The 8,117-nt window shown below is 31.1% G+C and overlaps 1 protein-coding gene across 1 annotated transcript in view; it reads left to right on the top strand.

Moving 5' to 3' along the window:
* Positions 1 to 663: 663 nt before the first annotated feature.
* The window catches only part of PRL-1 (PRL-1 phosphatase), a 133,767-nt gene continuing 126,313 nt past the window's right edge, over positions 664 to 8,117 (top strand). Inside the window, exon 1 of the mRNA XM_014421970.2 lies at positions 664 to 816. The gene's annotated coding sequence lies outside the window, so the exon portion shown is untranslated. The remainder of the gene's footprint in view (positions 817 to 8,117) is intronic.

Raw genomic sequence — 8,117 nt, forward strand, 5'->3', positions numbered from 1 at the left:
GGAATGAATAGGCCCTGTTGAGATTTAATTTTTATAATCTTTCAAAGATAAGATCGGATAATGAGGAGGTGTGTAGTGAGTAGGAATTCATGGATCTTGTATAGCAGTCCCGACTCGATTAAAAACAGTATTATTAATAAGAATTTGAAAATGTCCGTATAGATTGAGTTAGAAAGAATATGTCTAACATTTTCATATAAACAGTAGTTAACCGACGGAGATTCTTTTGTTTTTCACTTTTCTTCTTTAAAATATAAATTCAGCAGTTCTTATATTAGTATAGCTACCAATAACATTGACCCAGAATATTCGACCGTTTTCTTATAGCGTATAAGGGGGTAGAGCTCAATTTGCCATGTTGGAGTAGTGCTTTGGAACTATTTTCACATTTATTACTAATCAATATAATACAGCACATTAAAATATTGTGATGGAGTACGGATATGAATAGATTTATTTCTTAGCGCATTGCGCTCTCTTCTGCTTCCTCGGTGCCGTCTCATAACCCACCAATTACAACTTCGAAGAAGGAGACCCCGAGAAAAATATTGGAGAGAATGATGAGTAGATGAGAGAAATAGTGTTGCGTAGATAAAGTGGACATATTTACACACAGAGAGCGGAAATAGTTTGGCAACGGCAGCGAGGTGGTTCGCTCTTCAGAGCCCGTCCATTAATTCAGTTCGTTTATGCCTTCTGAGTCGTTCGGTCGTACGTTGTGTCTTGTTCGGGTTTGAACTTTCGGGTTCGTTGAAAGTTCTGTGTTCACAAGCCTGCTTCTGCCTTTTATCTTCGTCTGTGCCTAGAATAACAAAGGTAGGATTGTGTTCTAAATTTTATCTACAGTACATTGACTCTTCCAATTGATATTAAAATCATTTGCAATAACGAAATATACATATATATATATATATATATATATATATATATATATATATATATATAATGTATAATATATATAAATAACAAAACCATCTATATAGTCTGGATGCACCTTTATTAATTTTATACTCCTACGTTTCAGCCATTCCGGCGATTTTCAAGGATCCACTAATTAAAAATGTTACATTCCATTAAAACATTATGAAAAATTAAATTCCCTACCTTATTCACACTATCACAGCCAAACATACTTTATTGCAGGCCATTAATCCTTAATCAATTTTTATCATTAGTCAATTTCCTATAAAACTTCTTAAATTAGGAAACAATAAGCACTTATAAATTAATTTTCATATTTAATGTAATTTAATTACCTATTATTTTTACAGTTTCACTTATTACAGTAATTAGTATACAATTTCTATTTCACTTAGTCACTATATCAACACTACATTGAGTAACCTACCTCAACATCCCAAGTTTGCCATATTCTAATTATAAATTCAATTTTATTCCAGTTTATTTATTCACTTATATTAGTATTTAAAAACCTATGAAATTTGATCATATATTATTTATCTTAACAAAACAAAAAGAAAACATTATGTTCATAAATTAACTTTATTTAAAATTTCAGGATAATGCTGGTTCAAATTTTTTGTATCTCATTTGAAATTAACGTATAATAAATATAAATATCCTCCAACATTTTTCTTTTGAAGGTATTATTTTCTTTTTGCTAAATCATTGTTTTTCCAAATCAGAACTATGCTTATTTGGAAATGGCTGATTTGTAGGAGTGTAAAATTAATTTTAAAATGTGTTGAGACTATACGAATGTTTTTTTTATCACTAAAATATATGTATATATTTGTAGGAAGATAGTCCAGGTGGTGGTCAATAAAGATATCAAAATAGTAAAAGAAAACTATTTATTGTTAACCAACGTTTCACCCCACTTTGCAGTACTTCTGAGCTAAATGAAAAAATAAGATACAAATATTTTAAAAATTAACAAAACATTACAATAAGAACATTTCAGAACAATTGTTATGTTTTAAAGGATATATATATATATATAAATAATTAATAATAACAATATAAGGAAGTATATACATGTAGGTAGACTGGAAAGAAGTTACTTATAAACATAACCAGTTGTGATAGAAGTTCTCAATATAGATCTACACTAATAAATTGTAGTTAGATCTATATTATTTATAGATGTTGTTAATCCTTGTTTTTCATTTATCCCTGAGGAAGCCCTGCAAAGTGGGGTGAAACGTTGGTTAACAATAAATATATTTTTTTACTATTATTGGCCACCACCCGGTCTGTCTTCCTACAATCTATTTCATTCGGTCAACTATCTTCTTCCAATAATTTATGTATAGATTTTTCTTGACTGTTAATGTTAATATTTTTTTTAGAATATTTTCAGTAATTTCAAGTTCGGTCAGTAATAAACAACAATATTATGGTGACGTTTGGAGATTTTATTGTCCTCATTTTCATGTTGTGCCGCATAAAAAATAGTTTTTGGGGAAAAAAAGTAATTTTCTTAACTAATAAACATATATATAATACCATATATTATCATAAATCAGGATATGACGGTTAAAAATGGTTACATATAAGTGAAATAAAAAAAAAAAGATACCGAACTCAAAAAATTTCATGATAATTCAGATAATGAAGTACACGTAAATTTTCAATTTTTTACTGAATACGATAATTTATAACAAACTTTTAACTTTTATTGTTTATAACAAACTTTTATTGCCCACAACTGTGTGGCAGATTGTAATATCTATCAATAAATAAATTTATCCATTAAAAAAAAAAAAAAATCCAGATATATCCTCAAACATAGCAATAGCGAAGCAATGCCGGGTCAGCTATAATAAAATAAAGGAAAATTTATATTTATTTACCTTTAGGTAAAGCGAGAATTACTCACAAGTAAAGATTATATTCGGGCGAATCGAGTTACGAATCGAAAACTAAGTCATTCTTTGGTGCTCATCGTGATTTGAACCTGAGCAAAATTTATGAAGCCATAGGCCAGAGGCACAGAGGGTATAGGCTTTTCTAAAATCAAATTGACACGTATGTGTAATGTAAATGTTTCTTATTAATATGTTTGTGGGGTTATAGCAAAGCACTTCAGCGCCCTAAGTTTGAAAATTCTGCGCCTACCAATATCAGAGGGTCTTAAAAACTTATTAGGATTTCTATAAAATTAAATATTATTTTAATATAAAACAAAAGTTTAAACTCAATTTGAAAATGGTCAATTTTGGAAATTACAATGGTTATGTTAAGGCCATTTTTATGGCCTATTCTAGGGTCTGGTTACTATAGTAGGCATTTAATTCATTCAACAATCAAAGTGTTATTCCGAGAACAATACATGACTCATGGAGAATCTGCATTGTAGATACTCTTCACAGCGGGGAGATATAACAAAAGCAATCGTTCTTGAAGCACGTGTCATTGAGGTGCTGTTGTCGAAAGCAGAAGTCCTGTTGCGCGATAATGTTCCAGCTTCCTCATCCAGAAAGTCTGACTTGTGAAATGCATATCGAATCATGTTCCTGAAGTAAGACTCACTGAGCTGGAAGATCGTGAAAGTTTTCAACTACATAAATTGATGATATCAAACGATGACGTCTGATTCAGTGCCACCTCTATACTGGGGAATCAGGGCCCCGCGATCCTTGGGCCACTAGCAGTTATGAACGATAGCATTGTTAGTACACCAAGTAATGACCAATTTTTTTTCCATTTTTATCCTATAAAAAAGGATTGTTACAAGTTTGTTTAAATGTTCTTTTTTTTATACTCCTTTCTGGCATACCAGGGGGGGAGGAGAAGGTAGATGTCTGAAGATTACCACTATATCCTAAAAATGGTGGGGGATCAAGTTTTCATTTAGTGGGATTAACACAGAAATAAAAGTCGACCACGAGCCTGTCGAAGTTGGCGCTTTAACTCCCTCGGCTACGGCTCTCTCAATCCCGGTGTGTACTTTTAGAAGTTACAAGACACTTGATAAAGTGAGAAAGTAATAGTCCCTTCAGTAAATGCCTGAACAGTGCCAGACTCTAGTGAGTCATAAATCAAAACGGTAACATGATCAATGTAATACAGTCCACTGCGTTTGATAAGTACAAATGTGCTGACTAATTTAATTGAAATATGAAAATTTAATACATTACTGAGCTCGTATACACGTGGGCCCACTTTTTTTAAATACAGCTCCTGTATCTTCGCATCAGTTGCTACACTACTGTTACAGCCAGAAATGTCTTCCTCTGACCTATCGGAGTAAATCATCCTTTCTTCATAGTACAAGAGCCGGGGACAAAATTTTGTTTTAAAAAAAGGCATTTGTTTTACCCCAATTTTTAATTACTTTAATGAAAACTATGTATTATTACTAGTCAAAATTGATGAGTCAGTCGGTAAAGCCCAAGTACAGGTATTGTATACAATATCGGCTGTTTTAAAATGATAAAAAAAATTTATTTTCCTTTTGGAGCTCTATATCTTTAAAACTACCTGCAACGATAGAAACCTAAGAGAACATTATTTAAAGTAGGGTAAATTTTCTAAAACATGAGCCCTAATAGAGCTATTTAGGTTCAATAGTTTCCGAGATATAGACTCATCAACTCCCTCCACTACAGTCTGTTCATATAGGGGTCATCCTACAGGTAACCGACCTATTTTATGGATCGAATTTGACATCACTTGACGCCGCGAATTAAAAGTCAACCCCCTAGGCCGGAATCGAACCAGCGCATTTATAGATATGAGGTTGCTAAGGTAATGGTAATTTTTGATTACTTTAATGAAACCTATCTATAATTATTAGTCAAAACTGATGAGTTTGCCACGTACAGTTAGGGGAATAAAAAAATGGTGGCTTTGTCAAAATTAAAAAAAAAAAATACTTTTTCATTCGGAGTTATACACTTAAGAACTACCAACAACACTGGAAAAGCTAATAGAACATTATATAATGTAGAGTTAATTTGCTACATAAGCCCTAATAGAGCTGTTTACGTTCAGTAGTTCCCGAAAAATAGCTTCTTAAATTGCAATATTTCACGAACTGAAAAATCAGTAGGTAGTGAATTCATTTTGAGAAATCTTTTTTTTTTTTAAATATTTATTTATTGCTATTTACTACTGTACATTATAATACATTTAGTAAATCTGATCTAAGTTAAATTGAGTGTTATAGGCGTGTAGAGAAACTACCCATTGGTAGCACTCTAATGAAATTTTACATTAGCTGGTCTCGTGGCCATCTTCTTTTCAGGCACCTCGGAGGATCGTCAGGAAAGGAAGAGGATGCAAGGTTAGAAATTAGGGAGTTTGAGTGGTTAGGAAGTTTATAATGGAAGGAGTGATATCTGGTTCGAGATAGATCGGTTACATAGGGAACATTAAGGTCTTTATGTACGATTTTATTTGTGAAGGAGCATTGAGGATTTTACGAAGGATTTTGGATTGTAAGGATCGAATGCGAGAAGAATTCGAGGGTTTAGTGGAGCCCCAAAGCTCAAATCCATATGTCCAGATTGGCCTTATTACAGTCATGTAGATCAGTCTTTTGTAATGTGTTGGAGGTTTAGACTGTTAGTCTAGTAAGTGCTGTAATAGTCGAATTCGACATGCAGATTCCTGTCTTTTCAGTCTTGTGTGAGTATTCCAGGTTAATCGTTTGTCCAAATGTATTCCAAGGTTGCGGATTTGTTCGACAGGGATAAAAGTAACATCATTAAATGAAACTGTAGGGCAGTCGGTAGGTTTACGACGAAGGGAAGCGGAATATTTTGTTCTGCTTCTATACATTCAAGATGAATTGGGTTAAGGATATCAGGATGTGGAATAAAGGTTTTAGAGAGGTGTTGTTTGAATGTTTGTGATTTTTTTGCGTCAGTTATGGTCCATGTTTGGGATTTTGAGAAATCTATATCTCAATAATTGTTCGATGTCTGCCACCACTCAAATTAAAGGTTTAATTTGCTATAAAGTATTTTATTACGTCTATCTTCGTAAGGGTAGTGGTTTTTATGGTATTTTCAAAACTTTTATCCAAACAACAAAATTGAATAACATTTTGCTAATTAATTTTGGAAAACATCATAAAAACCACTACCCTTACGAAGATAGATGTAATACAATACTTTATAGCAAAATAAACCAACTTTAATTTGAGTGCTAGCAGATATCTGTACGGCGAACTACTGATTTTTCAGTGCATAGTTCATAAAATGTTGCAATTTAAAATACTGTATCTAGGGAACTATTGCACGTAGAGCTCTATTAGCGAATAGTTCCGAGTGAAAATTAAAATTTTTATTTTTAAGTTTTGAAGCAGCCACTCTTTTTTATTACCTCTACCTATACTTGGCAGACTTGTTTATTCAATAAAGAGCTGTCTGTGCTTTGAGCGCCTTGATATTTTCATGCCTAGTAGCATGGGCCAAAAAGCTTCTCTAGATTTCGAGGTCATGGCTGCTGCCAACTGATTAAAATTATTTTAGGCTCACTAAACATGATTCCTATTAATCGATTCTGAAATCGAAAAATACTATATTCTTTAAATCGATTCAAGTTTTGAAAAACGATCTAAGCGTATTGAATAAAAAAAATTGAAAATGTACCACTGGAATAATAATAAGTGAAAAATAAATTATAAAAGTAATTACAAATACGGAAAAAATTATAAGGAGGAAAGAGTGAGGAAGCAAATGAGGGTTACAATAACAAGTACAATAACATGGGAGATAGATAAATATAAGTAAATAGATAAATTATATTTTGTAGGAGGATAGTCCGGGTAGTGGTCAATACAGGTATCATAATATTAAAAGAAAACTATTTATTGTTAACCCGCTTTGTCATGGCCAGATGAAAAAACATGATACAAACATTTTATATTTAACAGAACATTAAAACAAAAAAAATTTCAAAAAAATTGTTGTATTTATAAAGTATATAGAAAAAATATATAAGAAGATGGTCAGGGTTGCGGTCAAAAGAGAAACAAAAATAGTTTACAACTATTTATTTTCCGACGTTTCGCCCCACATTGCAGGGCTTCATCAGGGCTGAGAAGATACAAAAAAAAAAACTAAAAATATTACAAATTGGCTAGGATAAATATTATGTAAAAATAAAGTGATAAGAAATTACACACAAATAAAAGGAAGGAAGACGTAAAATAGTATCAATACAAAATAAAATTGAATAAACAATGATAAGAATAAAAAAAAAAAAAAAAGTAACAATGGTAAGAGTACGTAAAATATACAGTTAGAGATTAAATAAACGTCTAGAAAGAATAATTATGAATAAAAAATAATAATGATTTATTTATAATCTTAATATTTTCTTGAGACTGGTAAATTTTTTTAAAATAAATAATTTAAATTCTATCCATTATAGTCTCAAAACCTTTATTTCTCTTATAAGTCCGACGTTTCGGCCAATCCGGCCATCTTCAGGGACAATCTACTTAATAAAACTTTGAAATTATATAATTTAAAAAACTCAAAACTCCATGCAGGCTATTCTGCCCAGGTCAAAAACATCAATTTCTAATTAGTCAATATTCACTTAAAACAAAATCAAAATCATTCATCAGCAGACACTATTTCTTAAACTTTTATCACTTGTTTGAATTGTTGTGATAAAAGTTTAAGGAATAAGTGTCGTTGATAATATGATTTTGTTTTAAGTGAATACTGACCAATTAGAAATTGATGCTTTTGACCTGGGCAGAAAGCCTGCATGGAGTTTAGAGTTTTTTAAATTATATAATTACAAAGTTGTATTAAGTAGATTGTCCCTGAAGATGGCCGGATTGGCCGAAACGTCGGACTTATAAGAGAAATAAAGGTTTTGAGACTATAAGGGATAGAATTTAAATTATTTATTTAAAAAAAAATAATAATGATATTAAAATAATAATAAATGTTTATTTGCATTATTCGGAAAATAAATAGTTGTAAACTATTTTTGTTTCTCTTTTGACCGGAACCCTGACCATCTTCTTATATATCAATTTTTACAGTCAACTATGTATAATTATATTATATAGAAAAAAAAATTAACAATCATCATATAAGGAAATATACAATAGGTAGACTGGGAAAAAATTACTAATAAATAAAATGGATTTAGTGAATGACACAATTTCTTCCTTATTAAAATAC

This window comes from Halyomorpha halys, unplaced genomic scaffold (assembly GCF_000696795.3).
Source record: "Halyomorpha halys isolate HHAL.00 unplaced genomic scaffold, Hhal_1.1 Scaffold349.1, whole genome shotgun sequence".
Classification (NCBI taxonomy): Eukaryota; Metazoa; Arthropoda; class Insecta; order Hemiptera; family Pentatomidae; genus Halyomorpha; species Halyomorpha halys.